Below are 22804 nucleotides of genomic sequence, written 5' to 3' on the forward strand. Positions count from 1 at the left end.
GGATTCGAAAATCTAACCTCAAGAGAAGGATCATATGGTGCACGAGACAGCAATATCCACTGGGATTCAAGTCGGCTGGAGGACGATGTATTGAATCTCGACGCAATATGAGTTTTATATCGTCATAACGAGGCGCTAAACGTTACAATTAACTATCATTTTTGTGTCGGATTCGAAAATCTACTATCAAGAGAAGGATCATATGGTGCACGAGACAGCAAAATCCACTGGGATACAAGTCGGCTGGAGGACGATGTATTGAATCTCGACGCAATATGAGTTTTCCATCGTCATTAGGAGGCCCTGAACCTTACAATTAACAATCACTTTTGCGTCGGATTCGAAAATCTAGACTCACACGAGAACGACCATAAGGTGCCTGAGGCTACCCTTGGAGGAAAGTCGGCTGAAAGACGTTGTATTGAATCTCAACGCAATTTGAGTGTTACATCGTCATTAGGAGGCCGTGAACGGTACAAATGACAATCACTTTTGCGTCGGATTCCAAAATCTAGACTCACAGGAGACGGACGATATGGAACCCGAAGCAGCAATATCCCCTTGGAGACCAGTACTCTGGTGGACGATGTATTGAACCTCGACGCAATTTGAGTGTTCCATCGTCATTAGGAGGCCCTGAACGTTACAATTAACTATCAGTTTAGCGTCGGATTCGAAAATCGAGACTCACAGGAGAACAACTATATGGTGCCCGAGACAGCAATAGAACCATGAAGACAAGTCGGCTGGAGGACGATGTATTGAATCTCTGCGCAATTTGAGTGTTCCATCGTCATTAGATGGCGCTGATCGTTACAACTAACTATCAGCTTTGCGACCGATTCTAAAATCTAGACTCACAGGAGAACGACCATAAGGTGCCCGAGGCAGCAATACACCGCTGGAGACAAGTCGGCTGAATGACGATGTATTGAATCTCTACGCAATTTGAGTGTTCCATCGTCGATAGGAGGCCCTGAATGTTACAATAATCTATCAGTTTTTCTTCGCATTCGAAAATCTAGTCTCACTGGAGACGGACCATAAGGTGCCCGAGGCAGCAATATCCCCTTGGAAACCAGTCCGCTGGAGGACGATGTCTTGACTCGCGACGCAATTTGAGTGTTCCATCGTCATTAGGAGGCCCAGAACGTTACAAATAACAATCACTTTTGCTTCGGATTAGAAAATCTATACTCACAGGAGAACGACCATAAGGTGCCCGAGGCAACAATAGAGCCTTGCAGACATGTCGGCTGGAGGGCGATGTATTGAGTCTCGACGCAATTTGTGAGTTCTATCGTCATTAGGAGGGCCTGAACGTTACAATTAACAATCAGTTTCGCGTCGGATTCGAAAAATTTAGACTCACAGGAGAACGACCATAAGGTGCCCGAGGCAGCAATATCCCCTTGGAGTCAAGTCGGCTGGAGGCCGATGTATTGAATCTCGACGCAATTTGAGTGTTCCATCGTCATTAGGTGGCCCTGAACGTTACAATTAATTATCAGTTTTGCGTCGGATTCTAAAATCTAGACTCACAGGAGAACGACCATAAGGTGCCCGAGGCAGCAATTAACACCTGCAGACAAGTCGGCTGAATGACGATGTATTGAATATCGACGCAATTTGAGTGTTCCATCGTAATCAGGAAGCCCTGAACGTTACAATCAACAATCAGTTTCGCGTCGGATTCGATAATCTAGACTCCTTGGAGAACGACCATAAGGTGCCCGAGGCAGCAATATCCCCATGGAGACAATTCGGCTGGAGGACGATGTATTGAATCTCGACGCAATTAGAGTGTTCAATCGTCATTAATATTACCTGAATGTTACAATTAACTATCAGTTTAGCGTCGGGTTCGAAAATCTAGACTCACAGGAGAACGATCATAAGATGCCCGAGCAGAAATAGACCCTTGGAGACAAGTCGGTTGGAGATCGATGTATTGGATCGCGACGCAATTTGAGTGCTCCATCGTCATTAGGAGGCCCTGAATGTTACAATTAACTATCAGTTTTGCGTCCGTTTCGAAAATGTAGAATCACCGGAGACTGTCCATCTGGTGCCCAAGGCAGCGATATCCCCTTGGAGACATGTCGGCTGGAGGACGATGTACTGAATCTCAACGCAATTTGAGTGTTTCATCGTCATTAGGATGCCCTGAACGTTAAAATTAACTATCAGTTATGCGTCGGATTCGATAATCTAGACTCACAGGAGAATTACCATAAGATGCCCGAAGCAGCAATTACCTTTGGAGACAAGTCGGCTGGAGGCCGATGTATTGTATGTCGACGCAATTTGAGTGTTCCATCGTTAGTAGGAGGCCCTGAACTTTACAATTAACTATCAATTTTGCGTCGGATTCGAAAATCTGGACTAACAGGAGACGGACCACATGGAGCCCGAGGGAGCAATATCCCCTTGTAGACAAGTCGGCTGGAGGAGGATGTACTGAACCCCGACGCAATTTGAGTGTTCCATCGTCATTAGGAGGCCCTGAACGTTACAATTAACTGTCAGTCTTGCGTCGGATTCGAAAATCGAGACTCACAGGGGAACGACCATAAGGTGCCCGAGGCGGCAATAGACCCTTGGAGACAAGTCGGCCGAGTGACGATGTATTGAATCTCGACGCAATTTGAGTGTTCCATCGTCATTAGGTGGCCCTGAACGTTACAATTAACTATCACTCTTGCGTCGGATTCGAAAATCGAGACCCTACAGGAGAACGACCATAAGGTGCCCGAGGCGGCAATAGACCTTTGGAGACAAGTCGGCTGAATGACGATGTATTGAATCTCGACGCAATTTGAGTGTTCCATCGTCATTAGGAAGCCCTGATCGTTACAATTAACAATCAGTTTCGCGTCGGATTCGAAAATATAAACTCACAGCAGAACGACCTTAAGGTGCCCGAGGCAGCAATATCCCCATGGAGACAAGTCTGCTGGAGGACGAAGTATTGTATCTCGACGCAATTTGAGTGTTCCGTCGTCATTAGGAAGCACTGATCGTTACAATTAACAATCAGTTTCACGTCGGATTCGAAAATCTAAACTCACAGCAGCGCGACCTTAAGGTGCCCGAGGCAGCAATATCCCCATGGAGACAAGTCGGCTGGACGACGATGAATTGTATCTCGACGCATTTTGAGTGTTCCATCGTCATTAGGAGGCCCTGAATGTCACAATTAACTATCAGTTTTTCGTCGGATTCGAAAATCTAGACTCACTGGAGAACGACCATAAGGTGCCCGAGGCAGCAATATCCCCATGGAGACAAGTCGGCTGGAGGACGATGTATTGAATCTCGACGGAATTTGAGTGTTCCATCGTCATCAGGAGGACCTGAATGTTACAATTAACTATCAGTTTGGCGTCGGGTTCGAAAATCTAGACTCACAGGAGAACGGCCATAAGGTGCCCGGGGCATCAATAGACCCTTGGAGACAAGTCGGCTGGAGAACGATGTATTGGTTCGCGACGCAATTTGAGTGTTCCATCGTCATTAGGAGGCGTTGAACGTTACAATTAACTATCAGTTTCTCGGCGGATCCAAAAATCTAGACTCACAGGAGACGGACCATATGGTGCCCGAGACAGCTATTTGGAGACAAGTCGTCTGGAGGACGATGTATTAAATCTCGACGCAATTTGAGTGTTACATCGTCATTAGGAGGCCCTGACCTTTACAATTAACTATCAGTTTCGCGTCGGATTAAAAAATCTAGGCTCACAGGAGACGGACCATATGGAACCCCAGGCAGCAATATCCCCTTGGAGACAAGTCGGATGGAGGACGATGTATTGAATCTCGACGCAATTTGAGTGTTCCATCATCATTAGGAGGCGCTGATCGTTACATCTCACTATCATTTTTGCGTCGTAATCGAAAATCTAGTCTCACAGGAGACGGACCATATGGTGCCCGAGGCAGCAATATCCCCTTGGAGGCACGTCGGCTGGAGGACGCTGTACTCAACCTCGACGCAATTTGAGTATTCCATCGTCATTAGGAGGCCCTGAACGTTACAATTAACTATCACTTTTGCGTCGGATTCGAAAATCGATACTCACAGGAGAACGACCATAAGGTGCCCGAGGCGGCAATAGACCCTTGGAGACAAGTCGGCTGAATGACGATGTATTGAATCTTGACGCAATTTGAGTGTTCCATCGTCATTTGGAAGCCCTGATCGTTACAATTAACAATCAGTTTCGCGTCGGATTCGAATATCTAAACTCACAGCAGAACGACCTTAAGGTGCCCGAGGCAGCAATATCCCCATGGAGACAAGTCGGCTGGAGGACGATGTATTGTGTCTCGACTTAATTTGAGTGCTCCATCGTCAATAGGAGGCCCTGAATGTTACAATTGACTATCAGTTTGGCGTCGGGATCGAAAATCCAGACTCGCAGGAAAACGATCATAAGGTGCCCGAGGCAGCAATAGACCCTTGGAGACAAGTCGGCTGGAGAACGATGCATTGGTTCGTGACGCAATTTCAGTGTTCCATCGTCATTAGGAGGCCCTGACTGTTACAATTAACTATCAGTTTTTCGTCGGATTCGAAAATCTAGACTCACTGGAGACGGACCACAAGGTGCTTGAGGCAGCAATCTCCCCTTGGAGACAAGTCGGCTGAAGGACGATGAATTGAGTCTCGCCGCAATTTGACTGTTCCATCGTCATTAGATGACCCTGAACGGTACAATTAATTATCAGTTTTGCGTCGGATTCTAAAATGTAGACTCACAGGAGAACAACCATAAGGTGCCCGAGGCAGCAATAGACCCCTGCAGACAAGTCGGCTGAATGACGATGTATTGAGTCTCGACGCAATTTGAGTGTTCCATCATCATTAGGAGGCGATGATTGTTACATCTCACTATTATTTTTGCGTCGGATTAAAAAATCTAGACTCACAGCGAAGGATCATTTGGTGCCCGAGACAGCAATATCCCCTTGGAGACAAGTCAGCTGGAGGCCGATGTATTGAATCTCGACGCAATTTGAGTGTTCCATCGTCATTAGATGATCCTGAACGGTACAATTAATTATCAGTTTTGCGTCGGATTCTAAAATGTAGACTCACAGGAGATCAACCATAAGGTGCCCGAGGCAGCAATAGACCCCTGCAGAGAAGTCGGCTGAATGACGATGTATTGAATCTCGACGCAATTTGAGTGTTGCATCGTAATCAGGAAGCCCTGAACGTTACAATTAACAATCAGTTTCGCGTCGGATTCGATATTCTAGACTCACTGGTGAACGACCATAAGGTGCCCGAGGCAGCAATATCCCCATGGAGACAATTCGGCTGGAGGCCGATGTATTGAATCTCGACGGAAGTTGAGTGTTCCATCGTCATTAGGTGGCCCTGAACGTTATAATTAATTATCAGTTTTGCGTCGGATTCTAAAATCTAGACTCACAGGAGAACGACCATAAGTGGCCCGAGACAGCAGTAGACCCCTGCAGAGAATTCGGCTGAATGACGATGTATTAAATCTCGACGCTATTTGAGTGTTCCTACGTAATTAGGAATCCCTGAACGTTACAATTAACAATCAGTCTCGCGTCGGATTCGAAAATCTAGACACACTGGTGAACGATCATAAGGTGCCCGAGGCAGCAATATCCCAATGGAGACAAGTCGGCTGGAGGACGATGTATTGAATCTCGACGCAATTTGAGTGTTCCATCGTTATCAGGAGGACCTGAATGTTACAATTAACTAGCAGTTTTTCGTCGGATTCGAAAATCTAGACTCACTGGAGACGGACCATAAGGTGCTTGAGGCATCAATCTCGTCTTGGAGACAATTTGGCTGAAGGACGATGTATTGAGTCTCGACGCAATCTGAATGTTCCATCGTCATTAGGAGGCGTAGAACGTTACAATTAACTATCAGTTTCGCGGCGGATAAAATAATCTAGACTCACAGGAAACAGACCTTTAGGTGCCCGAGGCAGCTATTTGGAGACAAGTCGGCTGGAGGATGATGTATTGAATCTCGACGCAATTTGAGTGTTACATCGTCATTAGGAGGCCCTGAACGTTACAATTAACTATCAATTTTACGTCGGATTCGAAAATCTAGACTAACTGGAGACGGACCACATGGAGCCCGAGGCAGCAATATCCACTTGTAGACATGTCGGCTGGAGGACGATGTATTGACTCTCGACGCAATTTGAGATTTCCATCGTCATTACGAGGCGCTGAACGTTACAATTAACTATCATTTTTGCGTCGGATTCGAAAATCTAACCTCAAGAGAAGGATCATATGGTGCACGAGACAGCAATATCCACTGGGATTCAAGTCGGCTGGAGGACGATGTATTGAATCTCGACGCAATATGAGTTTTATATCGTCATAACGAGGCGCTAAACGTTACAATTAACTATCATTTTTGTGTCGGATTCGAAAATCTACTATCAAGAGAAGGATCATATGGTGCACGAGACAGCAAAATCCACTGGGATACAAGTCGGCTGGAGGACGATGTATTGAATCTCGACGCAATATGAGTTTTCCATCGTCATTAGGAGGCCCTGAACCTTACAATTAACAATCACTTTTGCGTCGGATTCGAAAATCTAGACTCACACGAGAACGACCATAAGGTGCCTGAGGCTACCCTTGGAGGAAAGTCGGCTGAAAGACGTTGTATTGAATCTCAACGCAATTTGAGTGTTACATCGTCATTAGGAGGCCGTGAACGGTACAAATAACAATCACTTTTGCGTCGGATTCCAAAATCTAGACTCACAGGAGACGGACGATATGGAACCCGAAGCAGCAATATCCCCTTGGAGACCAGTACTCTGGTGGACGATGTATTGAACCTCGACGCAATTTGAGTGTTCCATCGTCATTAGGAGGCCCTGAACGGTACAATTAACTATCAGTTTAGCGTCGGATTCGAAAATCGAGACTCACAGGAGAACAACTATATGGTGCCCGAGACAGCAATAGAACCATGAAGACAAGTCGGCTGGAGGACGATGTATTGAATCTCTGCGCAATTTGAGTGTTCCATCGTCATTAGATGGCGCTGATCGTTACAACTAACTATCAGCTTTGCGACCGATTCTAAAATCTAGACTCACAGGAGAACGACCATAAGGTGCCCGAGGCAGCAATACACCGCTGGAGACAAGTCGGCTGAATGACGATGTATTGAATCTCTACGCAATTTGAGTGTTCCATCGTCGATAGGAGGCCCTGAATGTTACAATAATCTATCAGTTTTTCTTCGCATTCGAAAATCTAGTCTCACTGGAGACGGACCATAAGGTGCCCGAGGCAGCAATATCCCCTTGGAAACCAGTCCGCTGGAGGACGATGTCTTGACTCGCGACGCAATTTGAGTGTTCCATCGTCATTAGGAGGCCCAGAACGTTACAAATAACAATCACTTTTGCTTCGGATTAGAAAATCTATACTCACAGGAGAACGACCATAAGGTGCCCGAGGCAACAATAGAGCCTTGCAGACATGTCGGCTGGAGGGCGATGTATTGAGTCTCGACGCAATTTGTGAGTTCTATCGTCATTAGGAGGGCCTGAACGTTACAATTAACAATCAGTTTCGCGTCGGATTCGAAAAATTTAGACTCACAGGAGAACGACCATAAGGTGCCCGAGGCAGCAATATCCCCTTGGAGTCAAGTCGGCTGGAGGCCGATGTATTGAATCTCGACGCAATTTGAGTGTTCCATCGTCATTAGGTGGCCCTGAACGTTACAATTAATTATCAGTTTTGCGTCGGATTCTAAAATCTAGACTCACAGGAGAACGACCATAAGGTGCCCGAGGCAGCAATTAACACCTGCAGACAAGTCGGCTGAATGACGATGTATTGAATATCGACGCAATTTGAGTGTTCCATCGTAATCAGGAAGCCCTGAACGTTACAATCAACAATCAGTTTCGCGTCGGATTCGATAATCTAGACTCCTTGGAGAACGACCATAAGGTGCCCGAGGCAGCAATATCCCCATGGAGACAATTCGGCTGGAGGACGATGTATTGAATCTCGACGCAATTAGAGTGTTCAATCGTCATTAATATTACCTGAATGTTACAATTAACTATCAGTTTAGCGTCGGGTTCGAAAATCTAGACTCACAGGAGAACGATCATAAGATGCCCGAGCAGAAATAGACCCTTGGAGACAAGTCGGTTGGAGATCGATGTATTGGATCGCGACGCAATTTGAGTGCTCCATCGTCATTAGGAGGCCCTGAATGTTACAATTAACTATCAGTTTTGCGTCCGTTTCGAAAATGTAGAATCACCGGAGACTGTCCATCTGGTGCCCAAGGCAGCGATATCCCCTTGGAGACATGTCGGCTGGAGGACGATGTACTGAATCTCAACGCAATTTGAGTGTTTCATCGTCATTAGGATGCCCTGAACGTTAAAATTAACTATCAGTTATGCGTCGGATTCGATAATCTAGACTCACAGGAGAATTACCATAAGATGCCCGAAGCAGCAATTACCTTTGGAGACAAGTCGGCTGGAGGCCGATGTATTGTATGTCGACGCAATTTGAGTGTTCCATCGTTAGTAGGAGGCCCTGAACTTTACAATTAACTATCAATTTTGCGTCGGATTCGAAAATCTGGACTAACAGGAGACGGACCACATGGAGCCCGAGGGAGCAATATCCCCTTGTAGACAAGTCGGCTGGAGGACGATGTACTGAACCCCGACGCAATTTGAGTGTTCCATCGTCATTAGGAGGCCCTGAACGTTACAATTAACTGTCAGTCTTGCGTCGGATTCGAAAATCGAGACTCACAGGGGAACGACCATAAGGTGCCCGAGGCGGCAATAGACCCTTGGAGACAAGTCGGCCGAATGACGATGTATTGAATCTCGACGCAATTTGAGTGTTCCATCGTCATTAGGTGGCCCTGAACGTTACAATTAACTATCACTCTTGCGTCGGATTCGAAAATCGAGACCCTACAGGAGAACGACCATAAGGTGCCCGAGGCGGCAATAGACCTTTGGAGACAAGTCGGCTGAATGACGATGTATTGAATCTCGACGCAATTTGAGTGTTCCATCGTCATTAGGAAGCCCTGATCGTTACAATTAACAATCAGTTTCGCGTCGGATTCGAAAATATAAACTCACAGCAGAACGACCTTAAGGTGCCCGAGGCAGCAATATCCCCATGGAGACAAGTCTGCTGGAGGACGAAGTATTGTATCTCGACGCAATTTGAGTGTTCCGTCGTCATTAGGAAGCACTGATCGTTACAATTAACAATCAGTTTCACGTCGGATTCGAAAATCTAAACTCACAGCAGCGCGACCTTAAGGTGCCCGAGGCAGCAATATCCCCATGGAGACAAGTCGGCTGGACGACGATGAATTGTATCTCGACGCATTTTGAGTGTTCCATCGTCATTAGGAGGCCCTGAATGTTACAATTAACTATCAGTTTTTCGTCGGATTCGAAAATCTAGACTCACTGGAGAACGACCATAAGGTGCCCGAGGCAGCAATATCCCCATGGAGACAAGTCGGCTGGAGGACGATGTATTGAATCTCGACGGAATTTGAGTGTTCCATCGTCATCAGGAGGACCTGAATGTTACAATTAACTATCAGTTTGGCGTCGGGTTCGAAAATCTAGACTCACAGGAGAACGGCCATAAGGTGCCCGGGGCATCAATAGACCCTTGGAGACAAGTCGGCTGGAGAACGATGTATTGGTTCGCGACGCAATTTGAGTGTTCCATCGTCATTAGGAGGCGTTGAACGTTACAATTAACTATCAGTTTCTCGGCGGATCCAAAAATCTAGACTCACAGGAGACGGACCATATGGTGCCCGAGACAGCTATTTGGAGACAAGTCGTCTGGAGGACGATGTATTAAATCTCGACGCAATTTGAGTGTTACATCGTCATTAGGAGGCCCTGACCTTTACAATTAACTATCAGTTTCGCGTCGGATTAAAAAATCTAGGCTCACAGGAGACGGACCATATGGAACCCCAGGCAGCAATATCCCCTTGGAGACAAGTCGGATGGAGGACGATGTATTGAATCTCGACGCAATTTGAGTGTTCCATCATCATTAGGAGGCGCTGATCGTTACATCTCACTATCATTTTTGCGTCGTAATCGAAAATCTAGTCTCACAGGAGACGGACCATATGGTGCCCGAGGCAGCAATATCCCCTTGGAGGCACGTCGGCTGGAGGACGCTGTACTCAACCTCGACGCAATTTGAGTATTCCATCGTCATTAGGAGGCCCTGAACGTTACAATTAACTATCACTTTTGCGTCGGATTCGAAAATCGATACTCACAGGAGAACGACCATAAGGTGCCCGAGGCGGCAATAGACCCTTGGAGACAAGTCGGCTGAATGACGATGTATTGAATCTTGACGCAATTTGAGTGTTCCATCGTCATTTGGAAGCCCTGATCGTTACAATTAACAATCAGTTTCGCGTCGGATTCGAATATCTAAACTCACAGCAGAACGACCTTAAGGTGCCCGAGGCAGCAATATCCCCATGGAGACAAGTCGGCTGGAGGACGATGTATTGTGTCTCGACTTAATTTGAGTGCTCCATCGTCAATAGGAGGCCCTGAATGTTACAATTGACTATCAGTTTGGCGTCGGGATCGAAAATCCAGACTCGCAGGAAAACGATCATAAGGTGCCCGAGGCAGCAATAGACCCTTGGAGACAAGTCGGCTGGAGAACGATGCATTGGTTCGTGACGCAATTTCAGTGTTCCATCGTCATTAGGAGGCCCTGACTGTTACAATTAACTATCAGTTTTTCGTCGGATTCGAAAATCTAGACTCACTGGAGACGGACCACAAGGTGCTTGAGGCAGCAATCTCCCCTTGGAGACAAGTCGGCTGAAGGACGATGAATTGAGTCTCGCCGCAATTTGACTGTTCCATCGTCATTAGATGACCCTGAACGGTACAATTAATTATCAGTTTTGCGTCGGATTCTAAAATGTAGACTCACAGGAGAACAACCATAAGGTGCCCGAGGCAGCAATAGACCCCTGCAGACAAGTCGGCTGAATGACGATGTATTGAGTCTCGACGCAATTTGAGTGTTCCATCATCATTAGGAGGCGATGATTGTTACATCTCACTATTATTTTTGCGTCGGATTCGAAAATCTAGACTCACAGCGAAGGATCATTTGGTGCCCGAGACAGCAATATCCCCTTGGAGACAAGTCAGCTGGAGGCCGATGTATTGAATCTCGACGCAATTTGAGTGTTCCATCGTCATTAGATGATCCTGAACGGTACAATTAATTATCAGTTTTGCGTCGGATTCTAAAATGTAGACTCACAGGAGGTCAACCATAAGGTGCCCGAGGCAGCAATAGACCCCTGCAGAGAAGTCGGCTGAATGACGATGTATTGAATCTCGACGCAATTTGAGTGTTGCATCGTAATCAGGAAGCCCTGAACGTTACAATTAACAATCAGTTTCGCGTCGGATTCGATATTCTAGACTCACTGGAGAACGACCATAAGGTGCCCGAGGCAGCAATATCCCCATGGAGACAATTCGGCTGGAGGCCGATGTATTGAATCTCGACGGAAGTTGAGTGTTCCATCGTCATTAGGTGGCCCTGAACGTTATAATTAATTATCAGTTTTGCGTCGGATTCTAAAATCTAGACTCACAGGAGAACGACCATAAGTGGCCCGAGACAGCAGTAGACCCCTGCAGAGAATTCGGCTGAATGACGATGTATTGAATCTCGACGCAATTTGAGTGTTGCATCGTAATCAGGAAGCCCTGAACGTTACAATTAACAATCAGTTTCGCGTCGGATTCGATATTCTAGACTCACTGGAGAACGACCATAAGGTGCCCGAGGCAGCAATATCCCAATGGAGACAAGTCGGCTGGAGGACGATGTATTGAATCTCGACGCAATTTGAGTGTTCCATCGTTATCAGGAGGACCTGAATGTTACAATTAACTAGCAGTTTTTCGTCGGATTCGAAAATCTAGACTCACTGGAGACGGACCATAAGGTGCTTGAGGCATCAATCTCGTCTTGGAGACAATTTGGCTGAAGGACGATGTATTGAGTCTCGACGCAATCTGAATGTTCCATCGTCATTAGGAGGCGTAGAACGTTACAATTAACTATCAGTTTCGCGGCGGATAAAATAATCTAGACTCACAGGAAACAGACCTTTAGGTGCCCGAGGCAGCTATTTGGAGACAAGTCGGCTGGAGGATGATGTATTGAATCTCGACGCAATTTGAGTGTTACATCGTCATTAGGAGACCCTGACCGTTACAATTAACTATTGGTTTCGCGTCGGATTCAAAAATCTAGGCTCACAGGAGACGGACCATATGGAACCCGAGGCAGCAATATCCCCTTGGAGACAAGTCGGCTGGAGGACGATGTATTGAATCTCGACTCAATTTGAGTGTTCCATCATCATTAGGAGGCGCTGATCGTTACATCTCACTATCATTTTTGCGTCGGAATCGAAAATCTAATCTCACAGGAGACGGACCATATGGTGCCCGAGGCAGCAATATCCCCTTGGAGGCACGTCGGCTGGAGGACGATGTACTCACCCTCGACGCAATTTGAGTGTTCCATCGACATTAGGAAGCCCTGAACGTTACAATTAACAATCAGATTCGCGTCGGATTCGAAAATCTAAACTCACAGCAGAACGACCTTAAGGGTCCCGTGGCAGCAATATCCCGATGGAGACATGTCGGCTGGAGGACGATGTATTGTGTCTCGACTCAATTTGAGTGTTCCATCGTCATTAGGAGGCCCTGAATGTTACAATTGACTATCAGCTTGGCGTCGGGATCGAAAATCTAGACTCGCAGGAAAACGATCATAAGGTGCCCGAGGCAGCAATAGACCCTTGGAGACAAGTCGGCTGGAGAACGATGCATTGGTTCGTGACGCAATTTGAGTGTTCCATCGTCATTAGGAGGCCCTGAATGTTACAATTAACTATCTGTTTTTCGTCGGATTCGAAAATCTAGACTCACTGGAGACGGACCATAAGGTGCTTGAGGCAGCAATCTCCCCTTGGAGACAAGTCGGCTGAAGGACGATGTATTGAGTCTCGACGCAATTTGACTGTTCCATCGTCATTAGGAGGCGTTCAACGTTACAATTAACTGTCAGTTTCGCGTCGGATTCAAAAATATAGACTCACAGGAGACGGACCATAAGGTGCCCGAGGCAGCAATAGAGCCTTGGAGACAAGTCGGTTGAAAGACGATGTATTGAATCTCGACGCAATTTGGGTGTTCCATCGTCATTAGGAGGCCCTGAACGTAACAATTAACTATCAGTTTCGCTTCGGATTCAAAAATCTAGACTCACAGGAGATGGACCATATGGAGCCCGAGGCAACAATATCCCCTTGGAGACAAGTCGGCTGGAGGACGATGTATTGAATCTCTACGCATATTGAGTGTTCCATCATCATTAGGAGGCGATGATTTTACATCTCACTATTATTTTTGCGTCGGATTCAAAAATCTAGACTCACAGGGAAGGATCATTTGGTGCCCGAGACAGCAATATCCCCTTAGAGACAAGTCAGCTGGAGGCCGATGTATTGAATCTCGACGCAATTTCAGTGTTCCATCGTCATTAGGTGGCCCTGAACGGTACAATTAATTACCAGTTTTGCGTCGGATTCTAAAATCTGGACTCACAGGTGCCCGAGGCAGCAATAGACCCCTACAGACAAGTCGGCTGAATGACGATGTATTGAATCTCGACGCAATTTGAGTGTTGCATCGTAATCAGGAAGCCCTGAACGTTACAATTAACAATCAGTTTCGCGTCGGATTCGATAATCTAGACTCACTGGAGAACGACCGTAAGGTGCCCGAGGCAGCAACATCCCCATTTAGACAATGTATTGAATCTCGACGCAATTTGAGTGTTCCATCGTCATTAGGTGGCCCCGAACGTTATAATTAATTATCAGTTTTGCGTCGGATTCTAAAATCTAGAGTCACAGGAGAACGACCATAAGGTGCCCGAGGCAGCAATAGACCCCTGCAGACAAGTCGGCTGTATGACGTGTATTGAATCTCGACGCTATTTGAGTGTTCCATCGTAATTAGGAAGCCCTGAACGTTACAACTAACATTCAGTTTCGCGTCGGATTCGAAAATCTAGACACACTGGAGAACGACCATGAGGTGCATGAGGCAGCAATATCTCAATGGAGACAAGTCGGCTGGAGAACGATGTACTGAATCTCGACGCAATTTGAGTGTTTTATCGTCATCAGGAGGACCTGAATGTTACAATTGACTATCAGTTTTTCATCGGGTTCGAAAATCTAGACTCGCAGGAAAACGATCATAAGGTGCCCGAGGCAGCAATAGACCCTTGGAGACAAGTCGGCTGGAGGCTGATGAATTGGTTCGCGACGCAATTAGAATGTTCCATCGTCATTTGGAGGCCCTGAATGGTACAATTAACTATCAGTTTCGCGTCGGATATGAAAATCTAGACTCACTGGAGAACGACCATAAGGTGCCCGAGGCAGCAATATCCCCATGGAGACAAGTCGGCTGGAGGACGATTTATTGAATCCTGACGCAATTTGAGTGTTCCATCGTCAATAGGTGGCCCTGAACGTTATAATTAACAATCATTTTTGCGAGGGATTCGAAAATCTAGGCCCACTGGAGACGGACCATAGGGTGCCAAAGGCAGCAATGGACCCTTGGAGACCAGTCGGCCGAAGGACGATGTATTGAGTCTCGACGCAATTTCAGTGTTCCATCGTCATTAGGGGGCCCTGAATGTTACAATTAACTATCAGTTTCGCGTCGGATTCAAAAATCAAGACTCACAGAAGAGGGACCATATGGTGCCCGAGGCAGCAATATCCCCTTGGAGACAAGTCGGCTGGAGGCCGATGTATTGAATCTCGACGCAATTTGAGTGTTCCATCGTCATTGGGAGGCCCTGAACGTTACAAATAACAATCAGTTTTGCGTCGGATTCCAAAATCTGGACTCACAGGAGAACGACCATAAGGTTCCCGAGGCAGCAATAGACCCTTGGAGACAAGTCGGCTGGAGAACAATGTATTGGTTCGCGACGCAATTTGAGTGTTCCATCATCATTAGGAGGCCCTGAATGTTACTATTAACTATCTGTTTTTCGTCGGATTCAAAAATCTAGACTCACTGGAGACGGACCATAAGGTGCTTGAGGCAGCAATCTCCCCTTGGGGACAAGTCGGCTGAAGGACGATGTATTGACTCTCGACGCAATTTGATTGTTCCATCGACATGAGGAGGCCCTGAACTTTACAATTAACTATCAGTTTCGCGTCGGATTCAAAAATCTAGACTCACAGGAGACGGACCATATGGTGCCCGAGGCAGCTTTTTGGAGACAAGTCGGCTGGAGGACGATGTATTGAATCTCGACGCAATTTGAGTGTTCCATCGTCATTAGGTGGCCCTGAACGTTACAATTAATTATAAGTTTTGCGTCGGATTCTAAAATCTAGACTCACAGGAGAACGATTACAAGGTGCCCGAGGCAGCGATAGACCCTTGGTGACAAGTCGGATGGAGAACGATGTATTGGTTCGCGACGCAATTTGAGTGTTCCATCGTCATTAGGAGGCCCTGAATGTTACAATTAACTATCAGTTTCGCGTCGGATTCGATCATCTAGACTCACTGGAGAACGACCATAAGGTGCCCGAGGCTGCAATATCCCCATGGATACAAGTCGGCTGGAGGACGATGTATTGAATCCTGACGCAATTTGAGTGTTGCATCGTCTTCAGGAGGACCGGAATGTTACAATTAACTATCAGTTTGGCGTCGGGTTCGAAAATCTAGACTCGAGGGGGACCAAGATCATAAGGTGCCCGAGTCAGCAATAGACCCTTGGAGACAAGTCGGCTGGAGAACGATGTATTGGTTCACGACGCAATTTGAGTGTTCCATCGTCATTAGGTGGCCCTGAACGTTACAATTAATTATCAGTTTTGCGTCGGATTGAAAAATCTAGACTCACTGGAGAACGACCATAAGGTGCCCGAAGCAGCAATAGACCCCTGCAGACAAGTCGGCTGAATGACGAAGAATTGAATCTCGACGCAATTTGAGTGTTCCATCGTAATTAGGAAGCACTGACCGTTACAATTAACAATCACTTTCGCGTCGGATACGATAATCTAGACTCACTAGAGAACGACCATAAGGTGCCCGAGGCAGCAATATCCCCATGGAGACAATTCGGCTGGAGGCCGATGTATTGAATCTGGACGCAATTTGAGTGTTCCAGTGTCATTAGGTGCCCCTGAACGTTACAATTAATTATCAGTTTTCCGTCGGATTCTAAAATCTAGACTCACAGGAGAACGACCATAAGGTGCCCGAGGCAGCAATAGACCCCTACAGACAAGAAGGCTGAATGACGATGTATTGAGTCTCGACGCAATTTGAGTGTTCCATCATAATTAGGAAGCCCTGAACGTTACAATTAACAATGAGTTTCGCGTCGGATTCGATTATCTAGACTCACTGGAGAACGACCATAAGGTGCCCGGGGTAGCAATAGACCCTTGGAGACAAGTCGGCTGAATGACGATGTATTGTATCTCGACGCAATTTGAGTGTTCCATCGTCATTAGGAGGCCTTGAATGTTACAATTGACTATCAGCTTGGCGTCGGGTTCGAAAATCTAGACTCGCAGGAAAACGATCATAAGGTGCCCGAGGCAGCAATAGACCCTTGCAGACAAGTCGGCTGAAGAACGATGTATTGAATCTCGACGCAATTTGAGTGTTCCATCGTCATTAGGAAGCTCTGAACGTCACAATTAACTATCAGGTTCGCTTTGGATTCAAAAATCTAGTCTCACAGGAGACGGACCATATGGAGCCCGAGGCAGCAATATCGCCTTGTGACAAGGCGGCTGGAGGACTATGTATTGAATCTCGACGCAATTTGAGTGCTCCATCATAATTAGGAGGCGCTGATCGTTACATCGCACTATTATTTTTGCGTCGGTTTCGAATTTCTAGACTCACAGGGAAGGATCATTTGGTGCCCGAGACAGCAATATCCCCTTGGAGACAAGTCGGCTGGAGGCCGATGTATTGAATCTCGACGCAATTTAAGTGTTCCATCGTCATTAGGTGGCCCTGAAAGTTACAATTTATTATCAGTTTTGCGTCGGATTCTAAAATCTAGACTCACAGGAGAACGAACATAAGGTGCCCGAGGCAGCAATAGACCCCTGCAGACAAGTCGGCTGACTGACGATGTATTTTGTCTCGACGCAATTTCAGTGTTCCATCGTCATTAGGAGGCCGTGAACGTTGCAATTAACTATCATTTTTGCGTCGGATTCAAAAATCTAGACTCACAGGAGACGGACCATGTGGTGCCCGAGGCAGCAATATCCCGTTGGAGACAAGACGGCTAGAGACCGATGTATTGAATCTCGACGCAATTTGATTTTTCTATCGTCATTAGGACGCGCTGAACGTTACAATTCACTATCATTTAGGCGTAGGATTCGAAAATCTAGTCTCACAGGAGAAGGATCATTTGGTGCCCGAGACAGCAATATCCCACTGGACACAAGTCGGCTGGAAGACGATGTATTGTATCTCGACGCAATAATAGTGTTCCATCGTCATTAGGAGGCAGCGAACGTTAGAATTAACAATCAGTTTTGCTTCGGATTCCAAAATCTAGACTCACAGGAGAACGACCATAAGGTGCCCGAGGCAGCAGTAGACCGTTGGAGACAAGTCGGCTCGAGGCCGATGTTTTGAATCTCGACGCAATTTGAGTGTTCCATCGTCATAAGGTGGCCCTGAACTTTACAATTAACAAACATTTTTGCGTGGGATTCGAAAATCTAGACTAACAGGAGACGGACCACATGGAGCCCGAGGCAGCAATATCCCCTTGTAGGCAAGTCGGCTGGAGGACGATGGCATGACTCTCGACGAAATTTGAGTGTTCCATTGGAATTAGGAGGCGCTGAACGTTACAATTAACTATCATTTTAAGGTGGGATTCGAAAATCCACGCTGAGGAGAAGGATCATATGGTGCCCGAGACAGCAATATCCCCTTGGATACAAGTCGGCTGGAGGACGATGTATTGAATCTCGACGCAATTTGAGTGTTCCATCGTCATTAGGAGGCCGTGAACGTTATAATTAACAATCAGTTTTGCGTCGGATTCCAAAGTCTAGACTCACAGGAGAACGACCATAAGATGCCCGAGGCAGCAATAGACCCTTGGGAACAAGTCGGCTGGAGGACGATGTATTGAATCTCGACGAAATTTGAATGTTCCATCATCATTAGGAGGCGCTGATTGTTACATCTCACTATTATTTTTGCGTCGGATTCGAAAATCTAGACTCACAGGGAAAGTCATTTGGTGCCCGAGACAGCAATATCCCCTTGGAGACAAGTCGGCTGGAGGCCGATGTATTGAATCTCGACGCAATTTGAGTGTTCCATCGTCATTAGGTGGCCATGGACGTTACAATTAACAATCAGTATTGCGTCGGATTCGATAACCTAGACTCACTGGAGAACGACCATATGGTGCCCGAGGCAGCAAAATCCCCATGGAGACAATTCGGCTGGAGGACGATGTATTGAATCTCGACGCAATTTGAGTGTTCCATCGTCATTACGAGGCGCTGAACGTTACAATTAACTATCATTTTAGGGTCGGATTCGAAAATCTACGCTGAGGAGAAGGATCATATGGTGCCCGAGACAACAATATCCCCTTGGATACAAGTCGGCTGGAGGACGATGAATTGAATCTCGACGCAATTTGTGTGTTCCATCGTCATTAGGTGGCCCTGAACGTTATAATTAACAATCATTTTTGCGTGGGATTCGAAAATCTAGACTAACAGGTGACGGACCACATGGAGCCCGAGGCAGCAATATCCCCTTGTAGAGAAGTCGGCTGGAGGACGATGTATTGACTCTCGACGCAATTTGAGTGTTCCATCGTCATTAGGAAGCCCTGAATGTTACAATTATCTATCATTTTTTCGTCGGATTTGAAAATCTAGGCTCACTGGAGACGGACCATAAGGTGCCAGAGGCAGCAATAGACACTTGGAGACAAGCCGGCTGAAGGGCGATGTATTGGGTCTCGACGCAATTTCAATTTTCCATCGTAATTAGGGGGCCCTGAACGTTACAATTAACAATCAGTTTTGTTTCGGATTCCAAAATCTACTCTAACACATAGAACGACCATAATGTGCCCGAGGCAGCAATAGACCTTTTGAGACAAGTCGGCTGGAGGCCGATGTTTTGAATCTCGACGCAATTTGTGTGTTCCATCGTCATTAGGTGGCCCTGGACGTTACAATTAACAATCATTTTTGCGTAGGATTCGAAAATCTAGACTAACAGGAGGCGGACCACATGGAGCCCGAGGCAGCAATATCCCCTTGTAGACAAGTCGGCTGGAGGACGATGTATTGACTCTCGACGCAATTTGAGTGTTCCATCGGCATTAGGAGGCGCTGAACATTACAATTAACTATCATTTTAGGGACGGTTTCGAAAATCTACGCTGAGGAGAAGGATCATATGGTGCCCGAGACAGCAATATCCTGTTGGATACAAGTCGGCTTGAGGACGATGTATTGAATCTCGACGCAATTTGAGTGTTCCATTGTCATTAGGAGGCCTTGAATGTTACAATTGACTCTCAGCTTGGCGACCGGATCGAAAATCTAGACTCGCAGGAAAACGATCATAAGGTGCTCGAGGCAGCAATAGACCCTTGGATACATGTCGGCTGGAGAACGATGTATGGGTTCGCGACGCAATTTGAGTGCTCCATCGCCATTAGGAAGCCCTGAACGTCACAATTAACTATCAGGTTCGCTTTGGATTCACAAATCTAGACTCACAGGAGACGGACCATATGGAGCCCGAGACAGCAATATCCCCTTGGAGACAAGTCGGCTGGAGGCCGATGTATTGAATCTCGACGCAATTTGAGTGTTCCATCGTCATTAAGTGGCCCTGAACGTCACAATTAATTATCAGTTTTGCGTCGGATTCTAAAATCTAGACTCACAGGAGAACGACCAGAAGGTGCCCGAGGCAGCAATAGACTCCTGCAGACAAGTCGGCTGAATGACGAAGTATTGAATCTCGACGTAATTTGAATGTTCCATTGTAATTAGGAAGGCCTGAACGTTACAATTAACAATCAGTTTCGCTTCGGATTCGAAAATCTAGACTCACTGGAGAACGACCATAAGGTGCCCGAGGCAGCAATATCCCCATGGAGACAAGTCGGCTGGAAGATGATGTATTGAATCTCGACGCAATTTGAGTGTTCCATCGTCATCAGGAGGACCTGAATGTTACAATTAACTATCAGCTTGGTGTCGGGATCGAAAATCTAGACTCGCAGGAGAACTATCACAAGGTGCCCAAGTCAGCAATAGACCCTTGGAGACAAGTCGGATGGAGAACGATGTATTGGATCGCGACGCAATTTGAGTGTTCCATCGTCATTAGGAGGCCCTGAATGTTGCAATTATCTATCAGTTTTTCGTCGGATTTGAAAATCTAGGCTCACTGGAGACGGACCATAAGGTGCCCGAGGCAGCAATAGACTCTTGGAGACAAGTCGGCTGAAGGACGATGTATTGAATCTCGACGCAATTTGATTTCTCTATCGTCATTAGGACGCGCTGAACGTTACAATTCACTATCATTTAGGCGTCGGATCCGAAAACCTAGACTCACAGGTGAAGGATCATTTGGTGCCCGAGACAGCAATATCCCCTTGGATACAAGTTGGCTGGAGGACGATGTATTGTATCTATACTCAATTATAGTGTTCCATCGTCATTAGGACACCCCGAACGTTACAATTAACAATCAGATTTGCTTCGGATTCCAAAATCTAGACTCGCAGGAGAACGGCCATAAGGTGCCCGAGGCAGTAGTAGACCATTGGAGACAAGTCGGCTCGAGGCCGATGTTTTGAATCTCGACGCAATTTGAGTGTTCCATCGTCATAAGGTGGCCCTGAACGTTACAATTAACAATCATTTTTGCGTGGGATTCGAAAATCTAGACTAACAGGAGACGGACCACATGGAGCCCGAGGCAGCAATATCCCCTTGTAGACAAGTCGGCTGGAGGACGATGGCTTGACTCTCGACGCAATTTGAGTGTTCCATCGGCATTAGGAGGCGCTGAACGTTACAATTAACTATAATTTTAGGGTCGGATTCGAAAATCCACGCAGAGGAGAAGGATCATATGGTGCCCGAGACAGCAATATCCCCTTGGATAGAAGTCGGATGGAGGACGATGTATTGAATCTCGACGCAATTTGTGTGTTCCATCGTCATTAGGAGGCCGTGAACGTTACAATTAACAATCAGTTTTGCGTCGGATTTCAAAGTCTAGACTCACAGGAGAACGACCATAAGGTGCCCGATTCAGCAATATCCCCATGGAGACAATTCGGCTGGAGGACGTTGTATTGAATCTCGACGCAATTTGAGTGTTCCATCGTCATTAGGAGGACCTGAATGTTACAATTAACTATCAGTTTGGCGTCGGGTTCGAAAATCTAGACCCATAGGAGAACGATCATAAGGTGCCTGAGGCAGCAATAGACCCGAGGTGACAAGTCGGCTGGAGAACGATGTATTGCATCGCGACGCAATTTGAGTGTTCCATCGTCATTAGGAGGCCCTGAATGTAGCAATTAACTATCAGTTTTGCGTCCCATTCGAAAATGTAGAATCATCGGAGACGGACTATCTGGTGCCCGAGGCAGCGATATCCCCTTGGAGACAAGTCGGCTGGAGGACGATGTATTGAATCTCGACGCAATTTGAGTGCTCCATCGTCATTAGGATGCCCTGAACGTTACAAGTAACTATCATTTATGCGGCGGTTCGAAAATCTAGACTCACAGGAGAACGACCATAAGATGCCCGAGGCAGCAATAGACCCTTGGAGACAAGTCGGCTGGAGGTCGAAGTATAGTATCTCGACGCAATTTAAGTGTTCCATCGTCATTAGGAGGCCTTGAATGTTACAATTAACTATCAGTTTTTCGTCGGATAAGAAAATCTAGACTCGCTGGAGACGGACCGTATGGTGCCCGAGGCAGCAATTTGGAGACAAGTCGGCTGGAGGACGATGTATTGAATTTCGACGGAATTTGAGTGTTCCATCGTCATTAGGAGGCCCTGAACGTTACAATTAACAATCAGTTTTGCGTCGGATTCCAAAATCTACCCTCACAGGAGAACGACCGTAAGGTGCCCGAGGCAGTAATAGACCTTGGAGACAAGTCGGCTGAAGGACGATGTATTGAATCTCGACGCAATTTGAGTGCTCCATCGTATTTGGGAGGCGGTGATCGTTACATCGCACTATTATTTTTGCGTCGGTTTCGAAAATCTAGACTCTCAGGGATGGATCATTTGGTGCCCGAGACAGCTATATCCCCTTGGAGACAAGTCGGCTGGAGGCCGATGTATTAAATCTCGACACAATTTGAGTGTTCCATCGTCATTAGGTGGCACTGAACGTTACAATTAATTATCAGTTTCGCGTCGGATTCAAAAATCTAAACTCACTGGAGAAGGATCATATGGTGCCCGAGACAGCAATATCCCCTTGGATACAAGACGGCTGGAGGACGGTGTATCGAACCTCGACGCAATTTGAGTGTTCGATAGTCTTTA

The sequence above is a fragment of the Schistocerca americana genome, chromosome X, assembly GCF_021461395.2.
Source record: "Schistocerca americana isolate TAMUIC-IGC-003095 chromosome X, iqSchAmer2.1, whole genome shotgun sequence".
In the NCBI taxonomy this organism is placed as follows: domain Eukaryota; kingdom Metazoa; phylum Arthropoda; class Insecta; order Orthoptera; family Acrididae; genus Schistocerca; species Schistocerca americana.